The sequence below is a fragment of the Salmo salar genome, chromosome ssa05, assembly GCF_905237065.1.
Source record: "Salmo salar chromosome ssa05, Ssal_v3.1, whole genome shotgun sequence".
NCBI classification, from domain to species: domain Eukaryota; kingdom Metazoa; phylum Chordata; class Actinopteri; order Salmoniformes; family Salmonidae; genus Salmo; species Salmo salar.
In genome coordinates, this window is record NC_059446.1 from 57197758 (window position 1) to 57211333 (window position 13576).

The window sequence follows — 13576 nt, forward strand, 5'->3', positions numbered from 1 at the left end:
CATCTCGTGCTCTTAGCTCCAGCTGCTTGTGGCCTGAAAAGGCCTGAAAGAGCCTGGTGTCATCAAGATCAAATTAACTCTCACCGCTCGGGAGCAAAGGTTGTCAATGACACCGCGTTTGTTGTTTCACACTTCAATGATGTTATGATTAGTCATTTACCCACCAACAATGGATGCCGAATGCGTGTGAATGCCCTTTTCACGTAAAAGAGTGAGAGGGGCTGTTGAAAGACAGTGATTTTGTGTGACGCCAGATTCTTTCCAGGTTTTTGGAGCACATTATGAGATTCAAATCTGGAGATGACAAATAGAGTGATTAGCTCTGGCATTAATGTAAATGGTTTTGAGTTGTAAATCCTTCACCTCAAAATGTGGGCCCTGAGTGAATCACAGGCACAAACAAAGGAGGTACATATCTGAGGAAGCAATAGGTCACAGTTCATTTAGGTTACTCAAAACTCCAGAGCATACTGTGAACCTGTGAATGTGAAGCAGTAGCCTAGGGCAGTGTCTCATGAATTGATTTAAATGAACATTTCCCCTGAAAATATATGGGATTTGAGAAAATACTGTCATTTGTGCTCGTGTCTATCACCTGAAGTGGCATGTAAATCCTATCGTCAGTCATCCAAAGAATCCCAGAAGATCTAGTTAGTTTGACGGAGTCTGTCTCGACGACAACACCTGCACGTTCAACAAAGTCGACTCGACAAAGATGGTTGCCTATTATGTCCCCCTTGATCTTGTGACCCCGACCTCTCGCTGTAATTGCTTCTCATCATCCCTACAGCATCCCGCCACCATTGTTGCTTTCCACATCGGGATAATTACACACATTGAATTATTAACAGTCATTATCAAAGCTTGCGCTTAACTTGTTTTGCTGTAGTGTAAGGTTCCTGTGATCTCGGGCAGTCATTACTTATTAACTCACTGGATGCTTTTCCCCAGTCGGAATGTGTGGATGTGTGGCTCTAAACATGCACCCATCCTGTATACCCCTATTTTAACTTGAACTAAATGGCAGAAAAAATATTAGGGTTATTCCGCGCGCTGATAAAACTAAGTGAAAATGTCTATTTATTGGCCCAGATGAAATCATTATCATAAGGGGAAATTAATTAAACCAGTATTTTGAATTGACTGTGTACATAGCTGAAAAGCCGTTTTCTCAGGCCCGGTTGTGATTAATGCCTCTGTTTCTTCAGGGCCCGGCCCACTGATGGTTTTAACCCTGGTGGAGATAAGCTCATTCCAACAAAACACATGGAGACAAAGGTTATGTAGGAAAGACTATTGGGGTTACTTAATGTTAGAAAGACTGTGTAGGTTACTTGATGTAGAAAAGACTATTGGGCTCTATTCAATCTGTATCGCGGAAGTTCAGCGTTATAGAATGATTGAAATTTAAAGGCAATGTTCTCGCGTTAGTGGAGACTGCATTCATGGTGAACGGTGCACATGACGGCTCAATCCGAAATGACCTTTACATTTCTATCTCGCTTCAGAGATACAGATTGAATAGATCCCTTAGTGGGTTACTCCATGTAGAAAATACTATTGGGTTCACTCCATGTAGAAAAGACTATTGGGGTTACTCCATGTAGAAAAGACTATTGGGGTTACTCCATGTAGAAAAGACTATTGGGGTTACTCCATGTAGAAAAGACTATTGGGGTTACTCCATGTAGAAAAGACTATTGGGGTTACTCCATGTAGAAAAGACTATTGGGGTTACTTTATGTAGAAAATACTATTGGGGTTACTTTATGTAGAAAAGACTATTGGGGTTACTTTATGTAGAAAAGACTATTGGGGTTACTTTATGTAGAAAAGACTATTGGGGTTACTCTATGTAGAAAATACTATTGGGGTTACTTTATGAAGAAAAGACTATTGGGGTTACTTTATGTAGAAAATACTATTGGGGTTACTCAATGTAGAAAAGACTATTGGGGTTACTTTATGTAGAAAAGACTATTGGGGTTACTCCATGTAGAAAAGACTATTGGGGTTACTCCATGTAGAAAAGACTATTGGGGTTACTCCATGTAGAAAAGACTGTTGGGGTTACTCCATGTAGAAAATACTATTGGGGTTACTCCATGTAGAAAAGACTATTGGGGTTACTCCATGTAGAAAAGACTATTGGGGTTACTCCATGTAGAAAATACTATTGGGGTTACTTTATGTAGAAAAGACTATTGGGGTTTCTCCATGTAGAAAAGACTATTGGGGTTACTTTATGTAGAAAAGACTATTGGGGTTACTCCAAGTAGAAAATACTATTGGGGTTACTCCATGTAGAAAATACTATTGGGGTTACTCTATGTAGAAAAGACTATTGGGGTTACTTTATGTAGAAAAGACTATTGGGGTTACTTTATGTAGAAAAGACTATTAGGGTTACTTTATGTAGAAAAGACTATTGGGGTTACTCCATGTAGAAAATACTATTGGGGTTACTCCATGTAGAAAATACTATTGGGGTTACTCTATGTAGAAAAGACTATTGGGGTTACTCTATGTAGAAAAGACTATTGGGGTTACTTTATGTAGAAAAGACTATTGGGGTTAATCCATGTAGAAAAGACTATTGGGGTTACTTTATGTAGAAAATACTATTGGGCTTACTCTGTGTAGAAAATAGTATTGGGGCTACTCTGTGCAGGAAAGACTATGTGGGCTACTCTGTGCAGGAAAGACTATGTGGGCTACTCTGTGCAGGAAAGACAATGTCATTTTATTCTCTGTTAAAAATATAAATATGACATCCTGTTGTCTGTTCTTGCTGTACAGTTCCTGCAGAAAAGATTGAACAAAATTGTAGAAGGGAAAGTGTTCAGCATATACAGCAATTGCAAAAACATATCCTAAAAGGGTGGTTACTTTTTTTTCTTCACTGCTGGTAATTTAAGTGCAATTGAACAATTTGTCTGCATTAAAAATATGGGTCACTCATTTTCTAATGGAATAACACCGAATCTGCTAAACAGGTCTTTCACCTCACCATATTTGACTAAAAGTAGTCTTCAGTAAAAGCCACCTGGCTCTAAATCCAGCAGCATCCAAATGTAATCAACTATGGAAATAGCAAGACAAACATTGAGGAGAGAAACCGTGACGGACAACTGTGACCTGTACTATTTCTGCCCTTCCCTGACTGTGCTCTCGGGCTCCAGATAGTGACTGAAAATAACCTGAAGTCATGAAAAGATGCGACCAGACTAGGTATCGCCTGTCAAAACACATCAGATCAGAGCTAAAGAGAGTTGTGATGAGCCCCTTTCATAAGCACTTACACACAGCACAAGCAGTGACAACCACACACGCTTAGAGGAGAGGAGGGGAGAGAGAGACTGCCACCGCAGCGGATCAACACAAGCCCTTTTTGCACATGCAAATGTGGTGCGAGTGGCACGCCGAGCTGCAGCCAGCCGTGATGGGCAAGTGCCAAGTTGCCAACCGGCACTTCACCTGCATGCCCCCCTCTCCTCTCCCTTCAGGCCTCCTCTACTCTCACTTCTCCTCTCTCGCCCTTCTCATTCCTCCTCTCCTCTTCTTCACTGCTCTTTTCTCCTCTCTTATGAACTGTTCCCATCTCTCCGCTCCTCTCACTTATCCTCTCTACTATATTGGATACTATATTCTCCTCTCTACTATATTAGATACTATATTCTCCTCTCACCCTCCTCTTTCTCTGTCATGAACCTCCATCTTCTCTCTCTCATCTTTCCTCTCTCCACGTTAACGAATCACCAATCACCTCGTCTCCCCTTGTTCTCCTCCCAGCATTGAACAAATGGGTAATAAGCACCACTTTGTACCTCTCTGTCTCTCTCCCCTTGTTCCTCTCTGAAGATCCAGAGTGAAAAGTCTGATTAAATAATCATTGGAGAAGCGGCGCGTACGGTTTTCCCCCTGCTCCTCACCTTGGGGACATATTGTCCCCTGTCACTGGAACCTCGGGGACAGAAGGCGACACCGTGGGGAGGCTCAGCGGGGGAGCGAGGAGCTGATGAAACGAAGATCGGGTAATGAAGGCATGGCCCATGGCTTCCACCGCTCCGCCATATGTTTCACCAAATGCAAATTGCCCCCAATTCAAACAACTTTTTCATCTTGATATATGCAAATGTGTTTATAAATACTGGCTTATAAATATAGCATTACACTTTTAAAGAGGGAGCTTAAATCCTTTCTCACTCCTTGTTGTTGTTGTCGGTGGCGACGTGTGACATAGGTAATGAAAAGGCTCGGACCCATGGACGCTTAATGGTCATCTGGCCCATAAGGGAGAGCCAATAAGAAAAAGCGCAGCGAATGCTTTTACCAATCAAAATGGGCACACTTATCTAATGAACCAATGAACATTTAAAAGACTTTCCATTTAGCAATGAGCTATTGAGGTTGTCTGACCTAGGCAAATGCACTATATGACATAAATGACCAATATTCAAAATAACATGTCTATGAATAAACTGGTGGCCTTTTACAAAATACTGCAGGTTTCTGGTAGTATAAACATTTTATGCCTGATTTTTACAGTACAGTAATACGTTTGATATGGGCCAGCAGTACTTCATGGCTGTATTCCTTTGAGAATATTGCCTAGGTTTAACAAGGAAAGAAAAAGTTGATTCTGTTTACATGGAGTTGAGCTCTGTCAAACAGCACCTTCAGGGGGACATCACCTAAATATGAAAAAGCTTGGAGTGTGTACAGTACTTAGCTGGGAGGGATGAACCCGAAACATCAACATCAAAGAGGGAAAATGTTAAATAATGATAAAGCGATGATTGCACTCTAATTAACTTGATTGAGCTACCCAGGAGCTCAAGAGCCTACGTATATTTCAGCTCCAACTTGGAAAACTTTACAATATGTCATCATATAAGAAAAGCTTACAAACTCAATTCACATCTTATGATATTGCCAAATATGCAGCCTACATAAGTGTCATACTAACCCTGAAGGAGGCACAATGATCCCCAAACATTTGAGTTTTACCAAATACAATACAGGGAGTTTATATATTATACATATAAAAGCTAGATAGATAGATAGATAGATAGATAGATAGATAGATAGATAGATAGATAGATAGATAGATAGATAGATAGATAGATAGATAGATAGATAGATAGATAGATAGATAGATAGATAGATAGATAGATAGATAGATAGATAGATAGATAGATAGATAGATAGTGCGAGAGAGAGTGTGCGACTCTTATTTTCATATACTAACCGTGGTCACAGTTTCAAGGAAAATCACCCAAGTAAAACCTCTTAACATATTAATCTGAGGCAACAATGAGATAATGATAATCAAATGCAGAACTTTGTGTTAAGTCAATTATCATCATAAATGTAAGTGACATAAAGTATCCGTCTTTCCTACATAAAGTATCCCACAGTCTTTCCTACATAAAGTATCCCATAGTCTTCCTACATAAAGTATCCCACATAATTTTTCCTACATAAAGTAGCCTACATTGTCGTTCCTACATAAAGTAGCGTACGCAGTCTTTTTACCATAACCTTTGTCTTTATCTCCCTTGTCATGACCTTTTATAACCTGTCATAAAAGGCATTGTGTCATTCATACAACAGCCTTATCAATCTGCTTCCAGTTGGGCAGCTTCGCAGGCTGGGGTTAGCAGGTGTCAGTCGCCTGAGAGGTGATCACATTGTCACAGTGCATGCTGGTTCCCTTGGAGATAGCACCTGAGTCTCTGTTGCTTGTGCCAACATCTTCATCATCACCCGCGGCAACAGCGGCCGGCAGCTCGGGATGGGACCATGTGGCTTACAGGCCAAGTGGGTTAGCTGTTAGCGAGGTCTCTGAAAGCTAACGAGGTACAGTTTACATGTATTCTGCTCTGTCTAGGTAACATGTTTGTTTTGTGTCCACCAGAAAACCTTCAGGAGATTGTGACTGAATGGCAAAATAATGCATTTGGTTTGTTTGCACTACGTAAGAAATAAGAACTACACCGTATGAGTTTGTGCAGCTGTCGTTACTGCCACTAGGCTTGACACTGACAGTGCTGGTTGGGGCTCTGACTGAGACTGGTGAGCTCACTGGCCAGGTATAATCACTCAAGCTGGATGGGGTGAGAAAGACCAGCCTGTGAGCCTGGCAAGGCTATGGGATATGAGAGAAAAGGCATGGGCCATTTCAATAACTGTATTTTACCATGATCAAGGATGTAAATACAGAGAGAAAGAGAGAGAAAGAGAGAGAGAGAGATATTCAGTTAAGTCATGCCTGGGCCTATTTGGGTAGCTAAGAGAAAGTTCAGTATTGATAGATGAGGTGTAGTGTGGTTATTGTATCCTCCAGGTTCACAGTCAGCTCATTAGCCTGTGTGCTCTAGCGCTAATTTGGGGGGTTATGAACTGGATGTTAATTAATCACACCGCTCGCAGATACTGACGGCCCGGCGTGCGACTGTGAGCGTGCATACAAAGCAGCTGCGAACGCTGCTGCCGCCCATGTACTCTCTCAAGTGTTGTTGTTTGTGGGAGAAGAACACGGAGCAAACCGCAAAGTGTTACTGCGGTCTGTGGTGTGCCACAGTGCCAGGTCGAGCAAAAACAAACAGAAAAGCAGTTTCAAAGGGCTTAGGAAAGTGAAATTTGGTAGAATGACTGAAAGTTGGGTTGACATATTTTATACAATGTATGGCCTGTTAGTAGCCAGTTTTTTGGGTTTCATCGTTATTGGTCAAGGGGGAAATATCAAAAGTAGAAATGAATGGTTAAATGTCTAAAATGACCGTTTTTTTTTGGTTTGAGCAGAGTGGCCCTGACTTCTGTTTGTTAAAAGCAAACGTTTTATCATTGGGCTCTTCAAAGTTAACTCTACACAATATTACACACTTCAGAGAATAATATAGCAGAGTCCAAAAATACATGTCTAAAGCACATATTATACAGAATGACAGACAGACATACTGTACATCAACATGTAGAAACTCCATAGAGGGCTCATTTCAGTGTTCATAGGAGTTACAATAGCGCCCTCTGCTGAATGTTTGATGTATAAAACCAAGAGACTACACCATCAGTCTGGTGCCACCGTGCATAATGTATGACGGAGGACTACAATAACGATCACAGTGATGATGATGATGATGATGATGATATGAAAATAAAAGGGCTGAGATGCTCTGAAAAGACATCCGTAGTAAAACAATGGGAAAGCAACGTACAGACAACTCTGTACAACTATGAGAACTCAAGATGCCAACAAAGCAGAGTGTTGATTAGTACAGTAGGAATCACTTGCTAGTACATTAAAGGGGATGGGTGTGGGGGCTGGGTGCTAGGGAGCATCCCTGTGACACACTAACAAAAACAATGAAAGTCACTCATTAACACTTTACAAAGATTGAGCTCGTTTACAGTAACACAATATCAGGAACCCTGCTGTTCACATGACAATAGTATGAAAGGCTGTGACACTGATAACTGATCTGATCATATGAAATCAGAATAGCAAACTATTTTGATGGATGGGGATCAAGTCACCACAGAGGCTTTGCAGTCACTTTACAATACGTTATTGGAAACCCTATGCATCCACATGGTGAGTACTACACAAGTGTATAACAATCTGTACCTACAATGTAATGACACTATCTGCCTATGTAAGAAGTACCATGTAAATATAGGTATGCATATTAGGAACACTTAGGAAGAGATTCAATTAAAGGCACGTTGTCGACAAGCGCAGTGCACTGTCGATAATGTGCCTTTTGAAGGCAATTTCCCTGATGTTCACGGAGATCATATTCATGGTAAACACTGGGATGTCGGCTCAACCGTAACGTTCCTTTAAAAAGTCAAGTGCAGTGTGTATGTCGACAAAGCTCCTTTGATTGAATCCTGGTCTTACTGTAAAGTGGGACCCGACAGAATATCTGCAGCCACACCTTTCTACACTAGAGGGCAGTTTAGCATCAAATAGCAGCCTTTACTGCTGAAAACCAACAACCCTCTTAATATGTATTTTACAACTTTATGTTAGATGGTTCCTCACCCTTAAAGTAGCATATGGGCCAGGAGAAACCATGGTTTAAACAGCCACTACAAACTTCAGCTCACCTTAGACACCACACGCTAATAATCAATGGAGTGATGGGGGTATGTGAGTTCAAATCAACTCCACAGTTAGTTTGATGTTACTTAAAGGTGATTTGGACATTCTTTCTTTTTTTTTACATGCTGACATGCCCCCATCACTTTCATTGATTGTTAGCTTGTGGTGGCTAAAGTTAGCAAAAGTTTGTAGTGGCTGTTTAAAGAACTATAATCCATGGTTCAGTTATCTTGGCCCATAGACTACTTTCTAACATCAAGTTGTAAAATAGTGAGCTAAACATTTGACTACTTTTTCAGAATAACATAATGTACACAAACTAATAAAACTGTGAATCTCTACTATTTGCATGTATCTTTTAATTATAGCCAAGCCATGCTACATATGGCAACATATACAGTACCAGGAATAAAGCAGAGTGCTGTGAAGGATTTCCTGTGAAGGACTTAAACTCGTCAGTCTAATTTCATGCCTGAAGTTCACAGGTCAGTTTTGCCCCACTCTGCCAATCCTGAAGGCCAATGAAAGGAGATTGTTAAAGAGGAAAATAATCTCAAAAGGAGAAAGTCATTGAAATCCTTCTGATTACAATTGAAGAACTGTGAAACCGTCATTTAAACCAAAAAAATCTTCCCCCTTTCAAAACACAAATATTGGTAGTAGATTATTCACTAGGAGTCTCGCAGGGTAATTCCACATAGGCACCAAATATTATTCTGCTATCCCCTTACTAAGCTGCCTTAAGAGAATAGCATTAAGAGAGGTTGGGCTGCATGAGAACTCAACAAAAACACATTTCTGAAATATATCTCCCTATAGCACTCAGTGATGTTTACCCCCCACAGATCCTAGAAGTCTCTCTCTCTCCCCCCTCTCTCTCTTTCTCCTCCTACTGACAGTAGAAACATTCCCTCCAGACACTTGGCATAAACCAAAGGAGTGGGAATGTTTGCTTTGGTTGTAATTGCTGAATGACAAATTCCTCTGCACTGCTATTGATTTTACTCTCTCCCAGTTCCCCAGTGCATCCACATCAAAAACGTTTATTTGTAAGCTTTATTGTTAAAAACCACAGTTAATGTTAGTCCTCTGGCCCCTCTGTGTCTTCTAAAGTTATTAATAATGTATAAAGTGAACGTTCTGGAGTTTTGGCCATAGTTAATGTGGGCAGAGGATATGTAGTCTGTCGGGGATTGATGCAAATATAGGAACACATTACTCGATGATTTAACCCCATGAGATCATCTTATTAAAGATAGTAAAAAAATATGACTTTGAAGGGGAAATTAAACCATTGCATGGTTTAACCCCGTTTTAAAATCCCCAGGAGTTTTTCATATTAATGGGTCATATGTATAACGACACAGGCGAGACCCCGATGCAGACACAGGAGGCAGATGGCTCGAGTCTCTGATATTTATTAAACAACAAGGGGCAGGCAAGAGGCAGGTCGAGGACAGGCAAAAGTTCATTAGCCAGGTCAGAGTTCCAAACGGTACAGGGAGGCAGGCAGGCTCAAGGTCAAAACCAGGAGCACGGAAAAACACGCTGGTTGATTTGACAAGACGAACTGGCAACGGGCAAACAGAGAACACAGGAATAAATGCCCTGGAAATAAATGGGGAAAACAGGTGACACCTGGAGGTGGGTGGAAACAATCACAAAGACAGGTGAAAACAGATCAGGGCGTGACACATATGTACCACATACCACTGGAATCTTGCTGTATTACAGCAGATATTACAGTATTACAGCGGAGCCTCACAAGACACAAATGATCAAAATAGATTGCTTCGTATCTCAAACGTTTTCAGTTGTAAGCAAGTGTTGCATCCATTCAACTGGATACACTAAATAACAAATGTTCAGTGTATAGCCTACATACTCCATCGCCTGAAAATATACATTTTAAGCATTCCTAAATTTGACCATCAACCTCCTATTGGGGTGATTGGCCTGCAGACATGTTGACGCCCATTTTGGGAAGACATAACTGGATACCCACACTGTGAATAATTATTGGGCTATAAGCAACATTTCTATTTTAAGGTGTAGGAGGAAGTATCCACATAAAAGTGCCACTCCTAACACTTAAGTCCTGCTTAACACTGCTCTCTATAGTCATTTGCTGATCTAAGGTCAGTCGTGTGCACTGTAATACGTGCTAACATATACTGGATTAAGGGAGCGTAAACTGATTCTAGATCTACGCTTAATTAAGGGCAACTCAGAGCAGTGATTTAATACAATGTACTCCCTAACCTCACCCCACCTGACCCACACTGTACCAGCCACAGAGTCCTCAAGCCTCTCTCTTCAGTAACTCTGTGGAATGTAGCTTATGGTACAGCCTGTCACCACTTTTACACACCTCAACCAATAACAAAGGCCGCCATTGGAAGTCCTCAAATTCCAGGCAACTGTATCTCTGAAGCATTGTAATCCAGAAAACAGGGAGAGCAGCTAACAGGCTGTAGTTCAGTCCACAATAATAAAGTAGTATTTCTTCATGATAAGAATCTACTGTTAACTTAACATTGAACTAGAGCTGGCTATTAAGGATGTTAACAAAAATAGTGGAAGGTTAAGGAGTTTCATGCTGCGTTTGTTTAATGCTGTAAGTCATGTTTTTAATGTTGCGGTTCAGTAGAATGAGCGATGACTAACTCGTATCACTCTCCTCCTCGCCCTCTCCTCCTCTTGCCCCTCTTCCTCCTTGCTCATCTCCTTTATTGTCTCCTTCTCTTTAAGCATCCTTTCTTTCTCCCTCCTCAATTGCCCCCTTTCTTTTTCTATCTTTTCCCATTGTTTTCCGATGGCCTTTAACACTTCACTCATAAACATACGTGCCAAGTCAATGATCTTCCTTTCCTTCATCTTTTTCTCCTCCATCTTCCTCTTTTCTTTAAACTTCTCTCTCTCTCCTTGAGCATCTCCCCCTTTTCAAGTAGCATCTCCATTAGCTCCTTCTCAATGTGCTCACCAGCTTCCTTCATCTCCAACCTCTCCTCCCTGAGCTCCTCTTCCTCCAACAGCTGTCTTTACGACACCACCTGCACTCGGTCTCCTCAAATCACAGTTCTCTCGCAAATCTGCTTTTTCTCGTTTTTAAAATGTTCTCCATCTCCTTCTGAATCCTCTCTTTCTCTTCCTGTAACTGCTCTTTCTCTTCTCTGACCACTTCCAATCCCATCTCTTTGTGTTCGTGTAACTTCTCCCACTTTTCCTTCATCATCACCTCCTTCATTTCCTGTTCCTTTCTGTCCATCACCACCTTACTCCTCTCTGTTTTCTCCTCTCTTGCTGATAATCTTGCCACAATGCCGGCTTTTGCTTTCTTCATCCGTTCTCCTTCTGTTCTGTAGTAATCTTCCCCTCCCTCTTCGCTGTCACTTGTCACCTTCTCCTCCATCTCTCCCTCCGTTCTTTCCTTTGATCTGGCCATCCTGGACTTTCTTTTCACTTGTCCTCCTTCATGTGATCCACAGACGTCATGTGCTGCTTGTTGAAAGAATGACACTCAGTGAGAAAGTGGACACGCAAGCAACTGTACACACAGAACCAAGCCAAATGATCAACAACAAAACAGAAGACACACAAACCCTCAACATAGCTGGTTTTGCACTTGATTCACATAAAATGGTCTCCTTACAGTCTTGTCTAGTGGCCTTTGTTTTGCTCAGTCAGTGGCCTACAGATGTGATGAACATAATGCATCATGTATTGTCAAAGGATTACTTAGAAATGGTTGTCATGCTGATTAGGATTTCTAGAATCATGCAAAAGTGCCAACATTCTGAATGTAAAAACTTTAGAATAAAATGGGAAGAACAGGACATGCAACACAGGACACACACACACACACACACACACACACACACACACACCTGATGTTATAATCCTGGGTCATTACACTCAAAAGTACCATACTGACAACTGTAATTTTGGCAAAGCTGAAAATGACAGAGGCCTACTGTATAATATTCTATTTGAATAGTAGGTAGCTGTATCAGTCAATGTTTATGTAATGACTTGTGTTAGACTGCATGGCACAGAACATCGGGTTCGGAGTTGGACTTTGACCATTGTGGATGAGCTAACACCCACTGGTAAGGACAACGTCAACAAAACATCGAGAAGAGTTTTATTATTATTAGGTTCCGTTGTTTGTTTAATGACATCATGGCGGGTTATCTCATAGTCAATGGAGTCTTGTTTGCTTACGAGGTGCAGCTGGTCATTACTGTTTAGAGGGAGGGCTGTTTTCACAGAGACGCTTCTGAATGACTAAACCAAGTCATTGTGACTATCGTTTAAACTTACAGGGCAGACTTGTTCTGTAAAAAATACATGCAATAAACCAGTTTGAGATTGTTTATTATTTCCTGTCTTTCACGTTAAGCTGACAGATCTCAGTTGGTCAATGTCCACAACGTGAACCACAGAGCCTCATTCCCATAGATCCACATCTATCTGTCCAGTGATTGCGTTAACAGGAAACTGTATTCTGACCTGTAAAAAGGAAGCAATGAATAACTCAAAACGTTCATTTAGGGAGACCTCGTGCGATCCATCGGAAAGGACATCCCCAGGTTAGTTAGAGAACTGAGAACCGTAACACGTCTTGTGTCCGTGGCGAATAAACGGTCTTCAACAAATGTTCGGCTAGTTGGTAAATTGGGTACGATCAATAACACAATCCTCAGTGTGACCTCTCTGTTGTAGTGTGAAGGCGATCTATTTATATAATCACAATATTACACTGCGTCATAGAGTCTTACTCCACTCCTCCCTTATTAGCATGGGAGAGCCTCAGGGCCCTGAGGCTCAGAATGTCTTTGTATTGGAGTTCAGGTAGGACACATATCTCTTGCTCTGTCTCTGCATCAGTGGAGGCTGCCCAGGGGAGGACGGCTCATAATAATGGCCGGAACGGAGCAAACGGAATGGCATCAAACACATAGAAACCATGTGTTTGATGCATTTGATACCGTTCCACTAATTCTGCTCCAGCCATTACCACGAGCCCGTTCTTCCCAATTAAGGTGCCACCAACCTCATGTGCTCTGCATGGACACATGTTTTTTTTATTGGCTGGGTTATGGCCTACTTCCCTAGCCTATAGCACCGCTTGTCTCTCTGCCTGTAGAGTGGGTGAGTGTGAAAGAGAATGGGGAGAGAGGGAGAAGAGGGGGAATCCCCCCTACTGTGAGACAGGACAGCGGATGGGGGAACCAAACAGAACCCTCTCTCCATTAGCAACAGTGCAGAAATAGGATACCATCCACTAATGTATTTTTATATCCAACTAGACAAGTCAGTTAAGAACACGTTCTTATTTACAATGACGGCCTAGGAACAGTGGGTTAACTACCTTGTTCAGGGGCAGAACGGCAGATTTTTACCTTGTCAGCTCGGGGATGCGATCTAACAACCTTTCGGTTACTGGCCCAACACTCTAACCAC

The 13576-nt window shown here is 41.5% G+C and overlaps 1 long non-coding RNA gene across 1 annotated transcript; it reads right to left on the bottom strand.

Moving 5' to 3' along the window:
* Window positions 1-9512: 9512 nt before the first annotated feature.
* Window positions 9513-13021, bottom strand: LOC123743126 (uncharacterized). The gene is made up of 2 exons (XR_006769914.1): window positions 12623-13021; window positions 9513-11608 (listed from the first exon to the last, which is right to left on the bottom strand). It is a non-coding gene; the product is annotated as an uncharacterized lncRNA (long non-coding RNA).
* Window positions 13022-13576: the final 555 nt, after the last annotated feature.